At 36.4% G+C, this 26,898-nt stretch overlaps 1 protein-coding gene across 39 annotated transcripts in view; it reads right to left on the bottom strand.

Moving 5' to 3' along the window:
- Nucleotides 1-26,898, bottom strand: part of Rims2 (regulating synaptic membrane exocytosis 2) — a 544,765-nt gene that overhangs the window by 322,659 nt on the left and 195,208 nt on the right. The window lies entirely within an intron of this gene.

Raw genomic sequence — 26,898 nt, 5'->3', positions numbered from 1 at the left:
AAAATATTTCTTCTTTATTTGCAAACAGAGACACACCAGGGCTTCTTGCCACTGAAAATAATTTCCAGGTGTGTATGCTACTTTGTGCATCTGGTTTTACATAGGCTTTGCAAGCAAGAACCTTTAAGCACTGAGCCACCTCTCCAGCCCTATATATTGATCTTTAAATGCTTTTAATCCTTGAGGTTTCTTAAACAGATCCAGCCCTTTTTTACCCCAACTCTTAGTCCTAAGGTCTTATTCAATTCTACACAATAAATTACTGTAAATAAGTAAGTAATTAAACACATTTGTTAAGAACTGCTGGATTATTCTTTGATATGAATAAGTATCTCAAAAAGAAAGCAAAATAAGAATAATAAAACAAATTTTTAACAAAAACTTCATTTTGTTTTAAACTAATATGTTCAGTTATGGATTTTACTTAACTTAAAAGTACCCCTATCTTGGGCTGCAGAGATGGCTAGTGGTTAAGGCACTTGCCTGCAAAGCCAAAGGACTCAGGTTCAATTTTCCAGGACCCACATAAGCTAGATGTACAAAGTGATGGAAGTATCCTGAGTTCATTTGCAGTGGATAGAGGCCCTGGTGCACCCATTCTCTATATGTATCTGTCTCTTTCTCTCTATGTATCTCTCTAAAATAAATAATTAATTTTTAATGTACCCCTATCTTGACTTTATTACTTCAGATTTTATAGTTGTAAGCCTAAAACTATAAAGCACTGGCCTAATCAAGATATTTCCATGAGAGCAAACATCTCAAAAGTTTAATGCAGTTAACTGTAAGTATTAATTCTTCATTTACCCCAATCAGAACCCTGCATTCTTTAAATGTTTTAACTTTGACCAGAAGTTGATAATTCTCCTCTATAAAGATCAAGTTTTGGGATGGAGAGATGGCTTAGCGGTTAAGCACTTGCTTGTGAAGCCTATGGACCCTGGTTCGAGGCTCAGTTCCCCAGGACCCACGTTAGCCAGATGCACAAAGGGGTGCATGCATCTGGAGTTCGTTTGCAGTGGCTGGAGGCCCTGGCACGCCCATTCTCTCCCTCTCCCTCTCTCTCTCTCTCTTTCTCTCTCTGTCTGTTTGCCTCTTTCTCTCTGTCTGTTGTTCTCAAATAAATAAATAAACAATAAAAAAAGATCAAGTTTTTTTTCAATGTTCAAAATTCTTACTTTCACATTAATTTCACTGTTAATGTTATCTGTGATAAAAACAAAAATAAAAAATAGAGGCTGGATAGATGACTGAGTAGGTAAAAATGTACTTGCCATGCAAGCATGAATGTCTGAGAGGGCCTGGGTTCAATCCCTGGCACCCACAGAAAAATTCTGGGTTTGTCCACATAAGCCTGCAATCACAGTCCTGTAAGGAGAGGAGACAAGAGAATCTCTAGGGCTTGCTACTCTGCCAATATGGCTGAAAATGATAGTTCCGAGTTCAGAAAGAGACTCTGTCTCAAGTGAGGAATGTGGAAGAGCAATAGAGGATACCTGGCATTCTCCTCTGACTTCCAGAAACATGTGCATAGAACATGCACATCTGCACACACATTCACACACCACAAACATACATACCATACCATACCTACTATATACACACACAAACACACAGTGGCTAAATGAATGAAAAAATAAATGTATTCCTGTGGGTAGATTTAATTTGTATAAGCAAAGTCTTTTTTGAAACAAGTCGACAAATTATTGTAATTATATTACAGTACACTATTGTGAAAATGGTTTTGTTGTGACTCAAAATTAATCTGTAGGCAAGAAGGAAGGTTTTCACAAATGATGTAAGCATTGGAAATATCACTGGAATGAATTTTTTTTCTTTTTTTTTATAATTTTATTTATTTATTTATTTGAGAGTGACAGACACAGAGAGAAAGAAAGATAGAGGGAGAGAGAGAATGGGCGCGCCAGGGCTACCAGCCTCTGCAAACGAACTCCAGATGCGTGTGCCCCCTTGTGCATCTGGCTAACGTGGGACCTGGGGAACCGAGCCTCGAACCGGGGTCCTTAGGCTTCACAGGCAAGCGCTTAACCACTAAGCCATCTCTCCAGCCCACTGGAATGAATTTTTAAAATGACTCCTTTGAAAGATCAATATGTCAGTCATTCTTTTGATATTTGTTTCCCAGCTTTTCTTACACAATACTCATCATACCACTGACTGATTTCCCTTAGTTCTTTCACTATCTTGAAATGGTAACTTCCATCTTCCTCCCCATTCTAACAGCTCAAATATCAAAGAAAGACTTCCTCTGACTTAGACTATGTACTCCATTCCACACTCTCATATACCCTCACTCTTTGCAGTATTTGGTAAAGTACAGCCACATATTTAACCTAAAAAAATTAATGGATTTCATCCTCAACTCTATGAAATTAAGTCCTATATTCTATTGTCTTCATTTAACATCATACCTAATGCAGAGTAGTGTACCATAAACATTTGCTAAATAAAAGATACCTACATTTATTAAAACATTAATTTTTTCATCACATTCATAAGTATGATAGGAAATTGCCTAAGGGCTTGACTTTTGTTCTTACTTTCCATGTTCATTTGTTTGCTTGATTTTTAAATATTTTTATTTCTTTATTTGCAAGCAGAGTAAAACAGACACATACAGAGGGAGCGAGAGAAAGAGAAAGAGCACACCAGGGCCCCTAGCCACTACAAATTAACTCTAGATGCATGCATCCCTTTTGTGTATCTGGCTTTATGTGCGTACTGGGAAATCTTACTCAATTCTTTAGGTTTTGCAGGCAAGGGTCTTAACTGCTGAGCCATCTCTCCAGTCCTGTTTAATTGTTTCTAACTTGCCACATGATGTGAAAAGGCTCATAAATACTTGTAACAAAAAACATTAAGCTTTAAAGGGCTCTGCAACTGAACACCTATATACTGAGTGTTACAAAGAATGCGTATGATAATATTAGTTTCACATTTCTTTATCAAGAAAGTTAACAAGCAACAAATACTGGACACTGCTATGAGAACATGAAATCTGGACTCAAATGGCAGTCATATACACTGATTCCAACCCCAGCTTCAGCATGTTCACCATAATATATATATATATATATATATATATATATATATATATATATATATATAATGTATATTTTATATATATATATATATATATGGTTTTTTCAAATTAAATTAGCTATATTGTAACCATGCAGATTTAAAAACTCATGCGGCATAAGCTTCATGACTGATGTTTGGATCTCCAGAACATACATGTAGCAGGATACAAGCAGTGTACATATTTGTATTCTCAATGCACCTATGACAATTGAGGTAAAAGCAGGAGAATCCTGAAGCTCACAGGCCAGCTACTCTGGTGTTTGCAGTGGCAAAACAAGAGACACCTTGTCTCAAACAAGGTGAAAGACGAGGAACTGACACCTCAGGGTTGTCCTCTAACACCATGGCACTCACATATACACACTATGCACACAACTACACACACACCCACACAAAACAGTTGCATCACTTGTCTCATAGTACTATTATTGTATTAAATATATACTACACATAAATGCATTTTATAAACTAAAGTAGTGTTTAGAAGTAACCTCACTGTGAATTATGAAAGAAGAAAATTATTTAGATTAGAATTTTAACAATTATGTTTATTTATCATGTTTGTTAATCTAACAAATATGAATAGTTGTTTTAAACAAGTTTCTATGGTCATACTCATTAGATACTAATGGCATACCATACTTACTTTACTACTATCCTTTTCTAAAAATCTTAGATTATTAAGAAATATTAAAATGGGTGTGGTGGTGCACACCTTTAAACCCAGCACTCAGGAGGCAGAGGTAGGAAAATCACCATGAGTTCAAGGCCAACCTGAGACTATATGAGACTAAATGAATTCCAGGTCAGCCTGGGCTAGAGTAAGACCCTACCTCAAAAAACCAAAACCAAAATAAATAGATAAATAAAAGAAATGTTTTCCAAGTACAAGATTCTCCTACCTGCATCTTATTGTGTTCAACAGAGAAAGATACTGACTCTCACAAGTGGTGTAGGTGGTGTTAGTTTCTCTGCGACTGTTCTATAAAAATCTTGAGCATTTTGCCAGATAAAACAGGTCAATAAGAGTTCTTACAGAATAGGAGATGTTTAGAAACTTTCAAAAACAAAGGCAATTCAATTAAGGAAGTAATCTAAAAGTCAATCAACACTTAAGAAGTTCAATCTATGGACAATTAAAAAGAATTCAAATGGAAATAAATAGGCAGTATAAGCCAGGGCTTGCTAGTGCATCCTTTAATTCCAGCATTCAGGAGGCAGAGGTAGGAGGATCACCTTAAATTCAAGGCCACCCTGAGACTAAATAGTGAATTCCAGGTCAGCCTGGGCTAGAGTAAGACCCCACCTCAAAAAAAAGGAAGGGAGGCCCGGCATGGTGATGCATGCCTTTAATCCCAGCACTTAGGAGGCAGAGGTAGAAGGATCGCTGAGAGTTCAAGGCCACCCTGAGACTATATAGTGAGTTCCAGGTCAGCATGGACTAGCATGAGACCCTACCTTGAAAAGCAACAAAAAAAAAAAAAAAAAAAAAGGAAAGAAGGAAGAAGAGAGAGAGAGAGAAAAAGAATAAAAGAAAGAAAAGAAACAGGCAATGTATTTTTGCCTAATAAATTAGCAATATATTAATCAGAGGGCCAGAAAATGGGAACTTTCCTACAATATTTATTAGTAAGAGCAAACATTGGTAAAACTTTTTGAAAAATGTTAACAAAGTATATTAAAATATTACAAAAATGTTCAAACTATAGAGAACACTAGAATAGTACATAAATATTAATATGTTCATATTATCTCTGTGTAAGAACATCACATATTTTTTTCTACAAGTAAAACCGAAATTTTAATGTACATGCAGAACTCTGTAATGAGGCAATTATGAACCCTCCTATATGAAGTATGATGTTGGCCTAGAAACTTTTTCTTAGCCATGTTCCAGTAAATAAAATACTAGATTATTAGTTTCTTTGTGTTTCATTATAAGTTGTCCATAAGCAATGGTCTCCCCTTTTAGTAACAAATTTCTAAATCTTATAGTTTATTTAATTATTACTGGGACATTTACGTGAGAAGTAAATCAAAATCAAACCTTAGCACTGATTTCTTTACATTATCTTCAAAATCACCATTTGAATCTTGATTTACAAAGCCTAATGGCTAATACTTAATGTCTTAAGAAATTAAACATAAACTCAAAATTAAATGAAAGAATCAAAATAGGGAAATAACACACTTCTAAATTTCTTGCTTTATGAGACATGATTACTAATGATATACTTAGCTACAATTGTTTTAAAAATTCTTAGTGGGTGGGGGTTAGGTTTTTTCCATTTTTTATTTTGTTTTTATTATACATTTTATTTATTTTTATTTATTTAGGAGTGAGAGAATGTGAACACCAGGACCTCTAGCCATTGCAAACAAACTCCAGACATATGTGCCACCTTGTGCATCTGGCTTACATGGGTCCTGGAGAACTGAACCTGGATCCTTTGGCTTTGCAGGCAAGCTTCTTAATCATTAAGTCATCTCTCCACCTCTAAGTTTTTTTGTTTACTTGTTTTTGTTGTTGTTGTTGTTGTTTTGGTCCTTTTTTTTTTTTTTTTTTGGAGGCAGAGTCCTCACATATAGCACAGGCTGACCTGAAGTTCATTATGTAGCACAGGTTGTCTTTAAACTCATAATACTCCTATCTCAGCCTTCAGAATGCTAGGATTATAAACACATACCACCATGCTTGATTTGATTTTAAATTTTAAGAATACCTAAGTGTTTCTATTGAAATGCTCCATATACACAAATAATTAAACATAGCTAAGAACAACAACATCTGACTGGAGCTTCAGTGGCACGATGGGTTAGTACACAGTACTTATATGAAATATCTGACTGATATTTTGAAAAGTTCAATGCTGGGCTGGAGGGATGATTTAGCAGTTCAGGCATTTGCCTGCAAGGCCAAAGGACCCAAGTTTTATGCCCCAGGACCCATGTCAGCCAGATGCACAAGATGACGCATGCATCTGGAGTTCATTTACAGTGGCTAGAGGACCTGGAGAGTCCATTCTCTCCCTCTCCCTCTCCCTCTCTCTCTCTCTTTCTCTCTCTATCTCTTTCTCTCCCTCCCTCCCTCCCTCTCTTACTCCCTCTCTCCCTCCCTCCTTCTTTCTCCCTGATATATCAATAAATAAATAAAAATTAAAAATATATATTAAAAAAGAAAAATGCAATGCTTCCTGTTTTGCAAATTAGTGTCTTCTGTTAGAAATATTTCCCTGAAGAAGGATTACATAACCATTCACCTCAGAGATAACAAATAAGCAAAGAAGCACAAGGCAAAGAATGCCTAACAAAAGGAGAAAAGAAGAGCTCAAGAAGATAATTTTTCCTATGCCTCAATTTAAGATGAACTATACAGTATATTCAAGGATGAAATAAAGTATCTAATTGGATCATTACTTCAAAGCAGACTTGTAACCCAAATCATTTCTCACATTTCATTCAGAAAGGAAAATGAATACACAAAGCCACCACATGTAGAAAGCCCACCATCTTTATCATCTTTTATACTTCTCTTTCTAAGACAGAAATATGAAAGCTACTTCTTCCATGCTGTAGTTTAGAGGAACTAAAAGTTTGTTTCTATAGTTTCATACTAGTGCACATATATTATAACAGGTCTTATACACCAAAGCTGGTGGCAACAGAAATATCTTTTATACTGAATGGAAGAATCAAACCTTAGAGGGCCAACCTAGATTTAAGTTCCACAGTGAAACTGTTCAGGGTAACACCTAGAGAATCTATGTAGTAGAAGAAATATAACCAATATTTCTGAAAGAAAGAAAGAAAGAAAGAAAGAAAGAAAGAAGGGAGGGAGGGAGGGAGGGAGGGAGGGAGGGAGGGAGGGAGGGAGGGAGGGAGGGAGGGAGGGAAGGAGGAAGGAAGGAAGGAAGGAAGGAAGGAAGGAAGGAAGGAAGGAAGGAAGGAAGGAAGGAAGGAAGGAAGGAAGGAAGGAAGGAAGGAAGGAAGGAAAGAAAGAAGAAGAGGAGGAGGAAGGAAAGAAGGAAAACTAATTTGGTAAAGATCTCCAGTGTTAGGACTGCTGGCTCCAAGAATATAGTCCCTCAATAATCATCAAGGGAACCACTAGAAGTAACACAATATCTCAGGGATCTGTAATAACACAAATTAGACCTAATTCTAGTTGCATACTCTGAGCCACAAAGGGAGGAATGTTTATAACCTTAGAACATCAAGAACACTGCCTTCAAAAGGCATCTTTGCCACAAATAACTTCCAAGCATAACTAGATTCTTTCAGGAAGCAACACTGGCTGTGCTTTGATATTATATGTAAATAATAGAAATAATAACCATTGGCACAACTGTAAAGATGTCACCAAAATACAAGCACAATTTAAATATATAATAATAATGGCCTCTGAGCTCACATCTGTTATTCTTTTCTTGCATGTAATTCTTCTCTATTCATTACATTATGAACAAAAGATAGAATGGAGGTTATTTCTTCAAAAGGCTACTTTATGCTAAGAATAGAAAAATTTGTTTCAGCCTTAACATAAGCTATTTAAAAATGTGTTTTGAAAGCTATGAGAACATCAGACTATTTCTTCACTCTAGTAATAGTTTCACTGTCTATATGTATAACCAAGATATAATGGTGTAAACAAATGTACACATGATGTTTCTTTTTATTTTTTTTTTTATTTTTTTTTTATTTGAGAGCGACAGACACAGAGAGAAAGACAGATAGAAGGAGAGAGAGAGAATGGGCGCGCCAGGGCTTCCAGCCTTTGCAAATGAACTCCAGATGCGTGCGCCCCCTTGTGCATCTGGCTAACGTGGGACCTGGGGAACCGAGCCTCGAACCGGGGTCCTTAGGCTTCACAGGCAAGCGCTTAACCGCTAAGCCATCTCTCCAGCCCGATGTTTCTTTTTATTAACATACAATAATTGTACAAAATAGAAGCTTCATTGAAACATTTTCACATATGAATATAATATACATTGATCATATTCATTCTCCCAATTTTATTTTCTCTTAATTTTTAAAACAATGTCAACTAGTCCAGGTGTGGTGGTGCACACCTTTAATCCCAGCACTTGGTAGGCAGAAATAGAAGGATCACCGAGAGTTCTAGCCCACCTTAAGACTACATAGTGAATTCCAGGTCAAACTGGGTTAGACTGAGATCCCACCTTGAAAAACAAAACAAAACTAAACTAAAAAATGTCAACTAGCTGGGTGTGGTAGTGCACACCGTTAATCGAGCACTCAAGAGGCAAAGGTAGGAGGATCACTATGAGTTCGAGGCCACCATGAGACTATGTAGTGAATTCTAGGGAATTCTGGGCTAAAGGGACATCCTATCTTGAAAAAACAATAAAAAAGTCAATTAAATTCTATGCTTAGAAAAAGTTATATGAATAGAAGTACATAAATAAATAAAGTATAAATGTTATAATACTTTGTGTTCACATTGACTTGTACATTATAAAACATTTCTAATAAATTAGAATATAGTCTGTCCTCCCCAAGTATATTATACATTCAATTCAATAGACAAGCAAACAATAATGAGCTGATGGTCTCAGACAGAGTATAAATGGGTAACAGTGAGGTGAACATACTTATTTGAGTGTCTTACCTTGTGTTTTCTCTTTATCTTCCCCTGTCTACCATCTTTATTTATTACTTATTGACTTTTATTTATTTAAGACTTATTGACTTATTGACTTTTATTTATTTAAGAAAAAGAGAGAGAAAGTATGGGTGTGCCAGAACCTCCTCCTACTGCAAAAGGACTCCAGGTGTATGTGCCACTCTATGCATATGACTTTATGTGGGTACTGGGGAATTGAACCCAGACTGTCATTCTCTGCAGGCAAGCACCTTTAACTGCGGAGCTGTCTCTCCAGCTCACCACCTTTTTGATCTAACAACATATCCCCAGAGGCAATCATAGAACTACTATAGCTGTCTGAAAGGAGTCTCAACACAAAGGTAAAATTTATTTAATTGGGGAAGATGATAAATGCACACAGTGTATGTATGTGTCCCTGCATATGCAGGCAAAGACCAGAGAAAAATATCAGGTGTCCTCCTCTATCACTCTTCTACCTTATTTCCCTGAGACATAGTCCCTTACTGAACCTGGAAGCTCCCATTTGTTAGAATAGCTGACTAGGGAGCCCTAGCAATACCCTCTGCCTCCCACAAAGCTGGGATTGCAGGCATTCATAGCCATGCAGGGTTTTTCTGTGGGTGCTGGAGATAGGACTCAGGTCCTCATACTTGCACAGCAAGCATGCTCCTTCCTCCTGTGCCATCTCCCCAGCAACTAAAGGCAGCATTAAAAGTGATTCCGTTTCAGTACAGGCAGAAGGCCTTGCCAAATTAATTCCTGTATGTGTGTAAATATCCACAATCCTGTAACTATTCTACTATTACAACCTCCAGTATGGGCTAAGTGAGGATAAAGTCACTTTAGGACGGACCCTCACAGATTGCTGGTCCCCTGAGCCTGCACTCCAGTTACCCATCAAAGGTAGTGTTTCTGAAGGTTAAATAATCAAAGGCACTATGTCTTATAAAGATATTAAGTAATAAATTTCTGTTCTAACTTCATTAATTTGATAAGTACAGATGAAGTATTATATTAACTATGGTTTCACAGTCACTTTTCTTACCACTGAAGAGCCCACAGAAAGTGAAGAAAAAAGTGGAAAAAGAAAGGCAGAAGAGGGGTAGAATACAATTCTAGCCCTTATGAACTATAATCTGTAGTCTAATAAGAGAGACAGGTAATACATAAGTCATCAAATGTTTAATTGAAGGTTATAGTTAGTAATATAGACAATTTGTAACAGATAGCCTTGACATACTCTTGATGTTTGGAAGCTCAGAGTAAGTTCTCCTGGAGAAGGCACCTTTCTAGAAAAGAGTAATGAATAGTAAGTATTAGTCAAGCCAAGAGTGGAACAAAAGAACATTACATACAGATACAGGGCACTGCATATACAAAGGTCAAGCAAGGACATTAATTACTGCACAACTAAAGAATCAGAAGAGGTCAATACAGAGAAATAAAACAGCTTGAGAGGAAATAGGAAACACATCTAACAGCCTATTGAAAACTGGTTGCATATTTTGGTTTTTTGATCAAGTAATGTTTCAATGTTCTGTTACAACCACCACCCCCACTTTGAATCAGATGATACATTAAGCCCTAGAAGTCAGAATCAAGAAAATGCAGGAGTTAACAAGCACAGAGGAGGAAATGCATATAAATATACCAAATGTTATCTCACTATATGTGGATATCAGCAAAATATCACTTGGTTTGAATCAACATGATCACACTGAAATGGAAAAAAAAATGAGTTAAGTAAAAATGTACACATGGGACAACAGCACTTGGTCATGGACCACAGAGTAGGAAGTGATATGTGAAGGTTGAAAGGAGTCAAAATAATTCTAATATTTCTTTCTTAATTAACCAAGCAAATAATTTCCATATTTGCTGACACCAAATGGTAACAGAAGAGCAGCTTCAAAGAAAAAAGCAAAGGAAAGATGATGAGGTGAATTTGAAATGTCTACATGATACCTCAAGACAGATAAGTAGGTAGTTAAATATGTCAGTCTGGAGTGCAAAGGGTAATTTTCAGCTAAAGACATAACTTTAGGAAACAGAAGCATGTTAGTAACAATTTCAACCAAGCAAATGGGTGAGATCATCCACAAAGAAAATTCAAAAATGAGAAAAATCGAGGTGTAAAACAAAGCACCAAGCAACTACATTCCACATTAAGATTCTAGGTACCAAAGAAGCCACTGAAGAGGTGAACAGAAGCCACAAAACGTAGGACAAAAGTGAGAGTGTGGTGATGTAGTTAAAAGGTGGTGTCTGTATTATATGTTGTCATTCTGAATTTGAAGAATCACAGCTTGTAACCCTTTGCTTCAAAATAATCTTCCTGCAAATAGCTCTTTTGACCTGATTGACTCATTCCATTCCATATCCGGTCTTAAGAAAAGATTTGAGAATAGACACAGTTTTGCAATCCTCTGTAAGAAGCAAGCAATTAAAATTTAAATTTTTGCTCAACAAAACAGAAGACCTCATACAAATAAGATTATGGAAAATTTATGTATTCCAATCCAATCTTATCAATTCAAAAATTGCAATGTATGTGAACTCTAGAAAGAACAGAGATTGGGCAGGGGCAACAGTTCATCAGGTAAAGGTGCTTACTTGTAAATCCTGCCAGCCTGGGTTCAACTGTCCAACTCCCACAGAAAGACAGATGTGAAGTTGCACAATTATCTATGATCCTAATGTGCCTATAGCAATGGAAGGTGGAAGCAGGAGAATCAGACACTTTGGGTCCAGCTAATTTGACATTCATTGGCAGTCTGACAGTTTGCTTGCAGAGGCAGGAGACCCTATCTCAAAGAAGATATCTCAAATTTGTCATCTGACCTCCACACATGTGCACTGACATCACACACACACACACACAAAAACACACACACAAATAATTAATAAATAAAATAAAAATAATAAATGAAAAAGGAACAGAAATCAGGATTTATCAGAAATCCCAGTTTTTCATCTCATTATAATTCTATTTCAAGCTACTAACATCTCACAGACTACTTCAAAAGTATCCTAGTGCTAACTTCTCTCTACATACCTTGACCCTTATATTGTTCACACAACATATTGTCCATATAAAAGCAAACACACACACACACACATGCATGCATACACACACACACATACCACACGTAATATGTTTTCTCCATACTCACAATCTACAGTAATATCGAGTTACATCTTATAAATACTAAACTCACCTTTTTCATAGAGATGTGTATTGTTTTGTTCAAGGTTTTTTTCGGGGGGGGGGGGACTTTTTTCCCAAATCCTTTATAGCAAAGTTAGAATTAGCATCCTGAAAATGGGTTTCTGACCTGAATTCATTCATTCTATAAAACCCAGACACAGTCATAAAAATGCTCTGAAAATTGTCTTCTTAGATTTGATACTGTCTTTCTTTGCTTAGTGACAAGTAAGCAACCAAACCTTCAACAAAAACAGAAAATACTATACAATTAAGGTCAGGGAAATCTAGTGTCCCTTACATAATGCTACTGTGCCTTTTCATTCAGCAAATTCTTACAGATTAGCTTATTTGAAATGTCAATATGTTGCAGTTTTTAACTTCTCCCATAGTTTAAAAATGAATAGGTAATGTAAAAATTGCAAAGTAAAAAGACCATCTTAAAAGTTACTCATAAACGTAACTTCCAAATTGCCTATCTTCTGGGATAATAAAACACTAAATCATAAATAACACTTCAAAATTTTCAACTGTATAAAATTTTATATATATATAGTATATATATTTTATATATTTATATATATTTTTATATACATAGTATTATATATACATATATAGATATATAGATATATAATATATATATCACATAAGTGAGTAACAGTCATACAGTATCACAATTTTAATTTTCTATACTCTGTAGTTTTGGCACGTTGACTGTAAGAAAAAAACTGCTTTTTTCTGAGAGCTGTAACTAACTTTTTTTAATCCTACTCTACCAACACAAATGTGTCTTATGCATAAGAACAGAAGACTGAAGTTGTTAAAGAAATATAAATAGAAAATGCAATCAAAATTTGAAAATATTAATGAAGAAAAATGAATTTCAAGCTAACATTTAAGAAATGGACAAACAAGGTCTGGGGGTGGCTCAACAGATAAAGGGCTTGTTGCTGAAAACTAAGTACCCAAATTCAGGTCCCCCAAAACTACATATAAGCCAGACACTGTAACATGGGTGTCTGGAATCCCAGTGTGCCTGTAGTGAGAAGGGAGGCAAAGACAAAATCCCCAGAATCTCCAGAGCTGCTTGTCTGATGAATTCAGTGGTGGACCACAAGAAATCCTGCCTCAAACAAGGTGAAAGGCGAGGGCCAGAACCCAAACTTGTTCTCAGACCTCCACATGCCTGTTGTGGCATGCACACATCCATGCTCGTACACAGGAACAAACACATGAACACACACCCATGCACACACAAAGAAATGAAAAAAGTGCCTAGATATAAATAAATTAAAATAAAGAAATGAAAAGAGGGCTGGAAAAATGGCTTAGTGGTTAAGACGTTTGCCTGCAATGTGTGATACCCAGGTTTGGTTGTCTAGTACCCATGTAAGCCAGATGCACAAAGTGGTGTATACACCTGAAGTTCATATGCAGTGGCTAGAGACCTGGTACACCCATTCATTCCCATTCTTCCTCTCTCTCTTGCTCTCTTTCTCCCCCTCCCTCCTGCCCTCCTTTCCCCCTCCCTCCCTCCCTCTCCCCCTCCCTCCTTACAAATAAATAAGTAAAATAAGAAATGAAAAGGAAAAAATAGAAGGGGATTGCAACAGTAGGCAAAGGAAGATCACTCCGAAGTTTAATTTTCCAGTTCAGGCACTGTGTAATTAGGTAAGCATAGTAAGAACTACTCTACAAGATAACCTCTAAACCAACCTTGAAATGTGTTCTTTCCACAATGAGTTCCAAAGAATACTTCAAAACTTTCAACTGTGTCAAACAATACAGACAAGCAATTTATATATTTCAGATGGATTAAAGGTAACAACAAGTTTGGATCTCTATATCATTTCTTTTTGATGTCTGAATATGAAAAATAGAATATGCATAGGTTACTTAAGAAAAAATCTACATAACTCTATGCTGACAATTTTTACAATAAATTGCAACCCAATTCTTAATTCCAAAGCAACTTATCATGTGTTGAACTATCTTGCAATGCATGAGGATAATTCATGCCCCAGGATTCTTAATATTAAATGTGGCTACACAAATTAAACAAAAACTATTACCATTATTGTGCATATATAAACATATGTACATATATAAACATATTTTTAAATTATAAAATTTCTATGAATTTTTACAGATTAAAAATAGACTTTAAGGGCTGGAGAGATGGCTTAGCGGTTAAGCGCTTGCCTGTGAAGCCTAAGGACCCCGGTTCCCCAGGTCCCACGTTAGCCAGATGCACAAGGGGGCACACGCATCTGGAATTCGTTTGCAGAGGCTGGAAGCCCTGGCATGCCCATTCTCTCTCTCCCTCTATCTGTCTTTCTCTCTGTGTCTATGGCTCTCAAATAAATAAATAATTTTTTAAAAATAGACTTTAAAATCTCCTTGTGAATTTTAAACCAAATTTCTCAATGGATATAGCACTTTTCATGTAAATGCTACAACCAAAACAAGGCCAGGAAAATGTCAAAGAAAATATTCACCTAATGCACTACATATTTCATATACTGCTACCTATTACTCCTAAAATCTAGAGTGAGCAAGGAGTGAGCTTTTGTATTTGCTTGCAATGAAAGGCAAAGAAATGAACTACACAGGCAAACTTAAGGACAAAAGTAGAAAACAAATGAAAAACAAGCAAGGAAAGTGAGAGTCCCATATAGTCTAGATAACCTTATATATAGCGTGTGCAAGTAAATGGTTTATTTTTAGTGGAAGAGGGTCTACTAAAAATTTATTCTGAGGGCTAGGAAGATGGATCAGTGGTTAAAGGTACTTGTTTGCTTAGCTTTCTGGCTCGGGTTCAATTCCTAAGCTGCCCATGTAAGCCAAATATAAAAAGTGGTGCCAATGTCTAACCTTCATTTGCAGTGGCAAGGGGCCCTGGCATACAGATACACACATACACATACACTTAAAAACACCTGCATGCACAAAAAATAAATTTAACGTTTTTAATTTAATCTCAAATCTAGCAGATCTGAAAATCACAACCCAATTATTTCAGCAGATGGCCTAATTCCCTTTCAGAAGATCTGCAGTGCCATACTAAACTGCACATACAAACCTGTACCTGTACTACTCAAATGTTAGTTGCTTTTTAGACCCCTATTCTCTCATAAGATTTCAGCAGTTTACCAGAGGCTAGCTTATGTATGCTATCTCAAGATATTCAGTGAAGAAGCTGTCATCTAAAAAGTAAGGCCCATCGGAGGAATTTCCTCAAGTTATAAAACAATGTAATTTTCTCATTAAATGAATCCTCTGCTCAGTGGTTCTAAGGTAGTAATCAAGGTGTTATGGGGTTCACGTTTTATACAGAACTCAGGCTGCTTTTCCACACTCATGTGATTGTTGGCAGAATTGAGTTGCTTGCCGCTCTAGGCCTGAGATACCACTTTCTTCTGCCAGCCAATGCCACTCAGCTTGTGGAGATTCCCATAGATCATGACCTCATTCTACAGGCATTTTACAATAGGTACTTTGTATCTCTGAAACAAACAGAAGCCTCTTTCACCCCAATCTTCAACACAGTCTTGTGTAATAGAATCATATTAATGACAATCTCCTCATCTTTGGCACATTCTGCTAGACAGAAGCAAGTCTAAAACCAATCACTGTAATCCAAGCTTTCTCTAATATTGACACATCTTAATTACTTCCTATAATATTAGTATTTTGAAACAAATAAACAGTGTTCGAGCCCCCAATACAAAATGAAATTCATTTATAGAAATAATTCAAGTTTTTCAACTTTTTGTACCATTACATTGAAATTTTGAACTATGGAAAATATTTTTGTAAATATTTAAGTTTTCCTTACCTACCCCGTACTTTACTGCAGAGAACTGTAGGAGCTATGCCATTAAGTAGATAAAAAGATAGGCCTTACATTGAGGCAGAGTTGTTTATATGTAGTAACAAAAAAAGATGAGTACAGATATCGCAGTGTAATATCAAAATCCTCAAAGGTTCACCATGATGCTAAATTCATGCCATAGACTGTGAATTTAAATTTGTCAATCATTGTAGACTTAAAAATATGTAATAGTTCTGACCCTTGGCTGGACCTGGGCAGGAGCTCCTTGAACTTTCTTTTCTTTTTTCTTTCTGGGCTTTTTTACTGGGCCCTCCACATGACATGTCTAGCCATGTGGGTGCCTTTCCTTGGCTCTAAACCCAGTAAATATAATAATTTAGACTTCCAGGTAAGGTGGCAACATAGGAGCCATGCCAAACCAGCCTAGGGAGGGATTTAAGCAAAACCACAGAAAACACACTCTTCTTATGAAAAGTGAAGGAGTATAGGTTATTCTTAGACACAGCACAGAAGTTGGAGAGACCAAGATCCACCAGAATGGAGGAAAACAGCCAGAATCCCACTGAGGTGCTTGTGGCCCTCTAATACACGCAGCCACCCAGCACAGCCCTGCCAGGCGTGCCAAGTGGTGGCAGCAGCAGATACCAAACAAGGGGATTTTCCAGCTTCATCAGCCTCCTTGCAAAGTCAAGAAATCTAAAGGAAAGACAGCTGAGACCAACTAAGGAGCTAATGAAAGGAATACAGGCAGGACAGTATGAGAAACTCCAGGCCTTTTGCAATCCACCGACCCCAACAATCAAAACTGGGAATCTCCAGCATTCAGCCCCCGGTAGCAGCACATCCAGCACAGCTGATCAGAACTCCAGCCCCACAGCACAGCACGGAGGGATCAAAGTGGACACTCAGCATTGGTAAGATTGGAAGCCACCCCAAAAGGTAACAAGGCCAACTGAGAAAAAAACAAAACAAAACAAAAAAAAAAAAAAAAAACAGGTACATAGGCCTGCATTGGAAGAGCTTATCTCTCTTTACATGTCAGAGCACATTATTGGTTACATATTCTTGGTTGGCTTCACCATTTTCAAATAACCATTAGATTTCTTGACTTTGCCAAAATAAAATCAATATGAGATAAGCCAGTTAAATAGACCTATAACAAGTACAGAGAGTTATAAAAAGGCTTCCAGCTAAAAGAAAAAAAAAAAAGTCCAGGCCCAGATGGATTCAGTGGTAAATTTTACCAGACCTTCCTGGAAGAACTAACACCACTGCTTCCCAAACTTTTCCATAAAATAGAAAAGGAAGGAATTCTACTGAACTCCTTCTATGAAGCCAGCATCTCCCTGATACCAAAACCAGACAAAGACAAAACAAAAAAGAAAGAAAATTACAGACCAATGTCATTCATGAACATAGATGTAAAAATTTTCAACAAAATATTGGCAAACAGAATACAAGAATATATCAGAAAGATTATTCATACCAACCAAGTTGGCTTTATCACAGGGATGCAGGGATGGTTCAACATATGCAAATCAATAAATATAATACATCATATAAATGGTCTGAAGGACAAAAATCACATGATCATCTCTATAGATGCACAAAAGGCATTTGACAAAATCACAAATCCCTTCGTGGTAAAAGTACTACATAAACTGGAAAGAGAAGGAACATATCTCAACAAAATAAAAGCTATTTATGACAACCCTATAGCCAACATAATATTAAATGGGAAAAAACCTGAAACTTTTCTACTAAATCCAGGAACAAGACAAGGGTTTCCACTGTCCCCACGTTTTTCTTTTAATATTTTATTTATTTATTTATGAGAGAGAAAGAGACAGATAGAGAGAAAGAGAGAATAGGCATGCAAGGGCCTTCAGCCACTGCATATGAACTCCAGACACATGTGGCCCCTTGTGCATCTGGCTTACGTGGGTCCTAGGGAATCAAACCCAGGTCCTTAGGCTTCGTAGGCAAATGCCATATCTGCTAAGCCATTTCCACAGTCCCCTGTCCACACTTTTATTTAATATAGTATTGGAAGTCTATCAATGAGGCAAGAGACACACATAAAAGGGATACAAATTGGAAATGAAGAGGTCAAATTATCAAAGCCAAATGTCACATATTCTCTCTCATATGTGGATCCTAGCTACAAATGTATAAACTTGTGTGTGAGTTGGAACCAAAAATTGGTAGCAGAGGCCAGTAAGCTAGAAAAAGACTATAAAAGAGGGAGGAGAGGGAAGGACTTAAGGGGATGGTATTGTATATATGTAAGTAGAACAGATTACAGGGAGGGAAAAGGCTTAAGCGAGGACAGGGGAAGAGATTGTGTAAAAGAAGGGCTGGGGGTGGGTCAATCAAAATGCAAAATATTCTGAATAAGACATATGAAAACCTACTTTTTTAAATAATGGCACATCCAGAAGCTATAGATTATTACTAGAAAATTTTCAGTGCCAGGGATGGGATACCTTCCAGTGAGTTGTTAGCCAGGGAGGTCCCTGTTGCCTCCAAAACATTACAGGCTATTGCCAAGGCCCTTGGTTTCCCCTAGAGTTCTGTGCAACAGCATGCACAGAATCATAGCTGTACCCATACACTAGTTATTTATTCATCTGCCTCTATTAAAATCTCCACATAAGAAGCCGGGCATGGTTGTGCACGCCTTTAATCACGACACTCCAGAGGCAGAGGTAAGAGGGTCGTCATGAGTTTGAGGCCACCCTGAGACTATATAATGAATTCCAGATCATCCTGAGCTGAGTGAGACCCTACCTTGAAAAAGAAAAAAATAAATCTCCACATAAACTTTTGTCTATTTTTCATTATTCTACCCTCAAAACACAGAATTATGGAATGAAACACAATCAATACTCAGAAAGTATTGTTGAAGTAATATATGAATAGCTAGAACAGAATTCTGGATAAGGGGAACCACATGAGTAATGCCTGAAAATTTATGAATTTATGAAGAGTATCTTAAATACCACCTGATACCATTATTTCTTACAAAGCCTAGAATATTAAATACTTGTTTCCCTAAAAACCTGAAGATTAAAATCTTAAGTTTACAAAAAGTGGGGGAGTGTGGTGATTTGAATGAGATGTTTCCAGACCTACATATGTTTTTAACACTTGGTTCCCAGTTGGAGGCAATTTGGGAAATGGAGTCTTTCTAGAAGAGGGTGTGTTCCTTGAGGCAGGCTTAGAGATATTATAGCCCAGTTCCCCTTGCCAGGAGTAGCTCAACTCACTTTTCTTCCTGCTTTCTTCCAGCTGCTGTGGCAAGATGTGATGTTTAGCCTCTGCTTCCCCATCATGAAGCTTCCCCTTGACACTTTAAGCTGAAATAAACTATTTCTTCCCCAGACTGCTTCTGGTCAAGTGTTTTGTCCCAGCAAGAGAAGCTAACTGTTACAAACAGGCATCAAAGGGGACTTATGCCTGTACTTAAATATTATTATTGTGGGAAGCAAATAAAGCTGAAAAGCAAAGGCCTGGGAAGAAAACAAGACAAAGGCAATGCCTATGCAGACCAGGGATGATATACTGATTGGGAAGGAAGGACTGAATATAAGAGATATTGCCTGTATAGAATTTACCAAAACCAAAAATAAATGAAAAAGGAAAAGAGATTCTGAACTTGGGCAGCCAAGTGACTACAGGTGCAGTTTGCTGAATTAGAGAATAACAAGGAAATTGCTGGTTTGGGAGGGCATTCACACTTAGGTTCTGAATCATTTTAATCCTGAATTATTTGTGGAACAAAGGGAGCATTACAAAACTTAAATTTGTTAAAATACACTAGTACACAGAACTGCAAACTACAGATACATATTTATTAATAAATATCACCTTTGAATATGGAATTATAATGATACATGAGAAGGTCTGTTTTCGCAACCCCAGATGTAAATACCATCCACTTTCTATTCTAAACTCTCTTCAAGGAGTTCAGGGGAAAAAATAAGAAAAAAATAAAAGAATAAAAAGAGCAAAAAAAATACAGAAATGTAAATCTTCTATGTGTATTTCGCCATCTGGTGGCAAAAATGATAAATACAGGCTTATTTATTCAAAACCTGAAATGAATCCTTGTCATTCTGTATATCAATGACATTTCCATCAACATATTTCAAAAAAAGGCTCAGGGAAATTTTGCGGAAGAGGAGGCGGAAAGAATGTCAGAGTCACATGTTGGGTCATGATTTGCAGAGACATTTAGCATACCAATAACTGGGGACTAACTCCACAATGCATGACCCATTTACATCAACTAGGAGGGTCTAATGGGAGGGGGTAGATCATAGATGAGCCTAAACAATGGTACCAAACTGCCTGTATTTGATGAAAAGAAAACTAATAAATCAAAAAAAAGGGCTCTCTTATATCTCAATTCTATTATAATTTCTGTTTCTTTTTTCATTTTTACTCCAGATATGAATACAGCCAAACTACCTAACTGGTAAAAGTGAAACTATAACCTTCCCACTCCACTGGACTCTGGCTTCCTAGTTTACTCACTGCATAAACCAACATAAAGTCAGCTAAATTGTCAGGAGCCATAGAGCAAAAGCCTCTCCATTTTGCCTGGGCCTGCTCATAAACTGACTCATTACTCAGAAAGCTGGTCCATCCAGCTTTCTGCTAGGTACTTCTGGAACTGGTCAGCAGACTGCTTACAGAATCTTATCTTTTGCAAAAAGCCAGTTTATGGTCAGGATGTGAAACCTGGTGCAGTCAGGATGTTAAGCCAGTTGGGCAAGATTAGATGAACACCTAATTACAACCCCTCTAGGTTTCCTGACAAGTCCTTGTCCTGGCCACGTCCCCTTCCCCCTACAACCCTATATAAACCTACACGTAAGAATAAACTCTAGAGGCCATGACAAATGTATAGCATGGTCTCCTTCTTGTGTCTTTTTGCCTACTTTCATTCAGGTTGATTTTCACCTCACTTCTTTGTTCAATTCCCCGCTGGCCGGGGCACTAAATAGCTATGGACTTACATGAATTAACATGCGTGCCACCAAACTGTAAATTACTAGTAAGTTCATAATAGTACTCTTAACTCTGTACCTACTTTAGAGGTATGATGCATAAACTCTGTATCTTTGGAGATAAAGTAGTTTTTATGATCCAACAGCAAGATTTTGACATATGTCAGAGCAAAGTGAATACAGTCCATTTTAAGATACCTTTATATGTCTCATAGTATAGCCAAATGGGAGGCATTTAGTAACTAACTTTCAAATGACACAGCTTATACTTATGCTCTATCTCAACCAGAGTAGCATAATCCCAGTTCAGCAATGTGTTATTTTGGATAGCAACTGTATTTTCACACATGAGATTTGTTTTTATGTTGAATCTCTCTAAATAACTTTTATATAAATTAACATCAGTTCTTACACAAAGTGTATGATCTAGTGCCAATAATATCCAGATATTCAGTAAGAAAGCTATAAAATTCTTTGATTCACTACAAATACTGTATTAATGGTCATTTTTCCTACTATATAGAAGAGCCATTAATGAAAACTACTGGATAGACACATAAAACAAACAGAGGAAATATACTGATTAAGGTATTTAAGTCTATAACTCCAATTCTGCAAGACACTCCAAAACCTTTGTAATTCATTCTCCACTTTCCTTGGCTATTTTACTTATCCATCCAATCAGTTTTTAAACAACCGCTCATGGAGCACCATTATTAATTGCTGTACAAGTTACTAGAACTATACTGGTACAGAGGACAGAGATGGCTCTCACATCATAACATTTGTTTAATTTTCTCAAATCCTCCCTTACTTTGTTGACGTCTTAATGTAATTCTTAGGATCCAGGCCAATGAGAAAAGTTGTCTCAAAAAGTGTGGGACAGCATTTCAAGATGACACCTGAGGCTGTCCTCTGGCCTCCATGTGCACATGTACATGCATGTACTCACACATATACAAGTGCACATATTCATGCATTCACTACACTGACAAAAGAAGAAATTTTAACACTTGCTGGTTAGTGGAGACAATAGTAAAGTTTTTACATGCACAAAAACCTTAGAATGTATTAATTAATTTTAAAGAATATTTAACAATTACTAAGGGTAATGGGCTACTATAGTACAAGTACATTATATACATGTATAAAAATATACATTATGAAACTCGTTATTTTGTATAATTAATATGCACTAACAAAATGGGTGAGAAAAACAGCCATTTCCCATTAAAGTCATGTTTCACAGAGTAGCATCTTAAATGTATCTTCTATAAACTGGATTAATTTGAGAACTTTGGGTGTTCTTAACAATTCAAATTCAACTAATTTGAGTAGACAGTAGTTTCTTCACCTTTAGCAGGCAATGTGTTCAGTGACAGTGAGTCCTCTAGTGGTAAGCACGTGTATGTGTTTGGTGACTTTGAGCCCTCTAGTGGTCCGCACGTGAATGTGTTCGGTGACTGTGAGCCTTCTAGTGGTCCGCATGGAAATGTGTTCGGTGACACTGAGCCCTCTAATGATTACAAGTATGCGTTCAGCGATGGTGAGCCCTCTAGTGGTCACCATGTGGATATGTTTGGTGACTATGAGCCCTCTAGTGGTCAGAACATGTATGTGTTTGGTGACTGTGAGCCCTCTAGTGGTCAGAACATGTGTGTGTTTGGTGACTGTGAGCCCTCTAGTGGTCAGAACATGTGTGTGTTTGGTGGCTGTGAGCCCTCTAGTGGTCAGCAAAAGTATGTATTAGTCAGTACATGTGTGTATTTTGGTGACTGTGAGCCCTCAAGTGGTCAGCACATGTATGTGTTCAGTGACTATGAGCCCTCTAGTGGTCAGCACATGTAAGTATTTGGTGACTGTGGCTCTCTAGCGGTCAGCGCATTAAGTAACTGTGAGCCCTTTAGTGGTCAACATATGCATTTGTTCAGTGACTGAGACCTATTGTGGTCAGCAAATGTTGACAGAAATTTTATGTTAGTTATTCAGTTATCAGTAATAGAGCATTTTCATTTTTTATCACTTTTACTGATGAAATATTTGTTTTAAAGCATTTTAACAAATAAAAATATAAATATTTGTAATTTATACTATATAATAGCAACTATCAAAAGCATAAGGGAACTCTATACATTCTATAACCAGATTGTTCAGTCTCTATTTCCATGTCTATTTCACATACACTATACATATGATTTCCAAAATTTTCCAGATACTTAGCTTCCTAAATGTCAAATCCAAAAATGAGTAAAGACTGAACTGGACAATATACCAAATTGCAAAAGATATGGATAACAATATCAAACACAACATCTAGCAATAGCAAAGACTTTTCTATTACATATTGTTTTATCTGAAGGCACCTTGGATCCTGTCCTAAAAGAAAAATTATATTCTAGTTATCTGCATCTGAAAAGTTGGATAGAAGACAAACAGCTGCTGGTTGTACTTTAGGTGAGAACTGTGTTCACTGAATGTGCATCCCACACAGAATGAAACCATGACAAGACCTAAAAGTAGAGTCTTGCCAAATTCATACCAGTCATTTTAATGTAATCTTTAGTAAAATTATCAAAACACAGGACAAATAACAACTTACGCATCACACTAGAGTAACCTGGAAATATGACGAGAAAGCTGGCATATATTTCAATTATACTTATAGGTCACTTAAATGAAAGAAATTTGAAAATACTTCATGTCTAATTCAGTTTAAAATAAGAATCATTAATCCCAGCACTCAAAGGCAGAGGTAGGAGGATTGTTGTAAGTTCAAGGCCAGTCTGGTACTACAAAGTGAGATCCAGTTCAGGCTGGGCTAGAGGAGACCCTACATCAAAAAAAAAAAAAAAAAAGGAAAAAGATAGGGATTTTGTTTGCCTACATGTTGACATTAAAGATATTTAACATACTTATGCCAAAAGAACAGACTAACTTCTGTGTAATTAAACCAATTATCATAACTTATTGCACATAATTCTTAAAAATGCACATTGTCTTTCAGAATCTGTATCATATTCTTTAGATAAATGTCAACATTTGCTATATGATGTTATTTATCTTCTAGTGTACTGATGGATCATTCTATCAATGAAGGATAAAGATATTGCAGAAAGGACATCAGTCATGTGAAGAACAATATTACATCTTTCACTGATTCATCACCAAAACTGGTACTAACCATATTCATTGTGTTTTTGTTTCATGTGATAATCTAAAAACCATATGAAGAAGTATTCAGGAATATAGATTTTTGAGGCCATTTGTTTCCAAGTTGTTAAGATTAATTTTCCCTTATGATAATCATCAGTTTTGTCACTTCTAGTTCCATTATCCCAATATTTTAATCTATTTCTTTTTTTAGTTTTTTGTATGTATGTGTGTAATGTGTGTATGCATGTGTTCATGTATGTGTGCACCAGGGCACACCTGTGGAAGTCAGAAGACAACTTACAGTTATCAGTCCTCACCTTCCACCTTGTTTGAGGCAACCTGTTTGCTATTCACTGTTGCATATGATAGTTTAGCTGGTCCATGAGATTCTGAGATTCTCTGTCTTTATCACCACAGGAGGGAATAGATTACAGATAGTCACTGTTGCATCTGGCTTTACTTGGATTCTCAGGATCCAAAGTTAGGTGTTCATACTTATACAACAAACACTTATACTCATTGAGCCATCTCCCTAGCCCCTCAAATTAACTACATTAATATGCTTAGAAATCAGAAATATGGAAAGATGTAAAATGGACTTAACAAATTAAAACTAGCTAAAATTGAGGTCTAAGTGAAGAATTTTTTAATGTGCCTATGTATGTGTATATGTATATGAGTTTGTGGGGGGGGGTGTACATTTGCATAAGGGCATGTGTACATTTGCTTACATGTATATAGAGGCCAGAGGACAATTTCAGATGTCATTCTTTAGTACATCATCTACCTTCTTTAAGGCAGGTGCTCTCATTATCCTATAGCTTGGCAATTAGGCTAAATGAGCCAATGGGCCGAAGAATCCTCCTATTTCTACCTCGCTAGCACTGAGATTGCACACATGCACCACCACACTCAGTAGTTTATGTCGGTACTCAAACTTAAGTCTTCATGCATACAAGACAAGCCCTTTACCTAATGAGCTATCTCCCCTCCCCAAAATTATTTTTGTTTATTTTCTTATCTTTATCATCATGACATGTTATTTCAAAATAGCTTGTTATAAGCAAAAAGTACTATTGTAAGCTTCGTGGTAACTACACAGAAAGACTGTATCACTGATAAACCACCAATAATAACAGCCCCCCCTCCAAAAAAACATACTTTTAGAATAAATTACTTATCCACAAATGAAAACTATGAAAGAGAGAGACATGCTGCATGTGTGTAGGGAAATGTCATCCTTAATTCCACTAATACGCACAACTAATGCATGTTAATGGCAGAGATCTACTGTACATTATGGACAGCAGTAGCTGCAACTAATAAAGTATTACGTTTGAAAATCACTTAGATTTCAAGTCTTCTCATCAGAAAAAAATGTATTAAATACCTTGGTTTACCCATTAAAAATGTACATATATGCCAAAATATCATGTTGTACATTATAAATATAGCATACCACTTTCACTTGTCAGTTTAAATAAGTAAATAACAAAAATAACAAATGAGGGAAAGGAAATAAGGAAGGGAAGAAAAGAGAAATAAAAAATAGAGAAATATAGAATCGAATTGCAAAGTAATTGTACTAAGACCTTAGCTATCAATAATTTACTAAAAATTAAATGGATCAAATTATTCAGTTAAACAACATAGACTGAATGGAATTTACATAAAGAAAGACAGGGGAAAAAAACAGCAAACCCCATGTTGCTTATATTCAAAAGAGGCAGATAACTTTAGGAATCTGGATGCATTTGTGGAAAAATGAGTTAAATGAGTATTTGAAAAATTTCTAAATTTCAAATAAACATTTGGAATGACCACAACAATTTTAAATATAAGGAAGAAGCCTAGCCCTGCCATATGTGAATACCATATAAGTCAAAAATAATCAAAACTGTGTGGTACTGGCATTAAGACAGATTAAAAATAGAGTAAGGGGCTGGAGGGATGGTTTGGTGGTTTGATGGTTTGCATTTGCCTGCAAAGCCAAAGGACCCAGGTTGAATTCCCCAGGACCCACATTAGACAGATGCACAAGGAGGCACATGCATCTGGAGTTCGTTTACAGTGGCTGGAGACCCTGAAGTGCACATCTCTCTCTCTCTCTCCCCTTCCCTCCATCTTTCTCTGTCAAATAAATAAATAATTAAGAAAATGTTTTTAAAAATAGAATGAAATATCTATATGCAGGCCCACTCAAATAATGACAACTGATTTTGGACAAAAGGCCAAAGGTGATTCAGTTAAGAAAGAACCATCTTTGCAAAACAGGGTTCTGGAACAACTGAATTTCAGAATGTTCAAAATAAAACTTTGAAGTTTTGAAGCTTTTTTAACCACGTAAAATTCAACTAAAAATGAATCATATAAAATGTAAAAGTATAGACATTCTAGAAGAAAATAAGATAGGACCATGAACATAGCTCAATGGTAACATTCTTGTTCCCAGCACCACAAAATAAGATTCAGGTTAGTACTGTGAACTTTCTAGATGGAATTGGAGTAGAACACTTCTAGACTTTTATGTTAGCACTGTTAGCCTTCTAGAAAGAATTATGGAACAACATCATCTAGACTTTTAGGGGAGGCAATGACTGATTAAGCTATAAATGCACTGAAATACTACTTATAGGAGCAAATTGGACATCATCAAAATATTTTTTTGCTCATCAAAAAGCAATTAAGATAGGTGTGATGGTAAATGCCCATAACTCCACCATTTGTGAGGCTGAGGCAAGAGAATATCAAATTCAAGAAAGTCTCAGATACCCAACAAGTTCCAGTACAACTTGAACTACACAGTGAAACTCCATATAAAATCCTGTATATAATCAAACCATATTTCAAAAAATTTCAAAAAAATTATAATGCAGTTGGCTTCAAAAGGAACATAAAACACACTTTTCAGTGAAAAAAAAAAGGGTACACTGTTCACAAAAGAAAATATGAGTGGCCT

Source organism: Jaculus jaculus, chromosome 2 (assembly GCF_020740685.1).
Source record: "Jaculus jaculus isolate mJacJac1 chromosome 2, mJacJac1.mat.Y.cur, whole genome shotgun sequence".
Classification (NCBI taxonomy): domain Eukaryota; kingdom Metazoa; phylum Chordata; class Mammalia; order Rodentia; family Dipodidae; genus Jaculus; species Jaculus jaculus.
The sequence above is the reverse complement of the archived record's forward strand: the minus strand, read 5'-3'. Positions and strand labels throughout refer to the sequence as shown.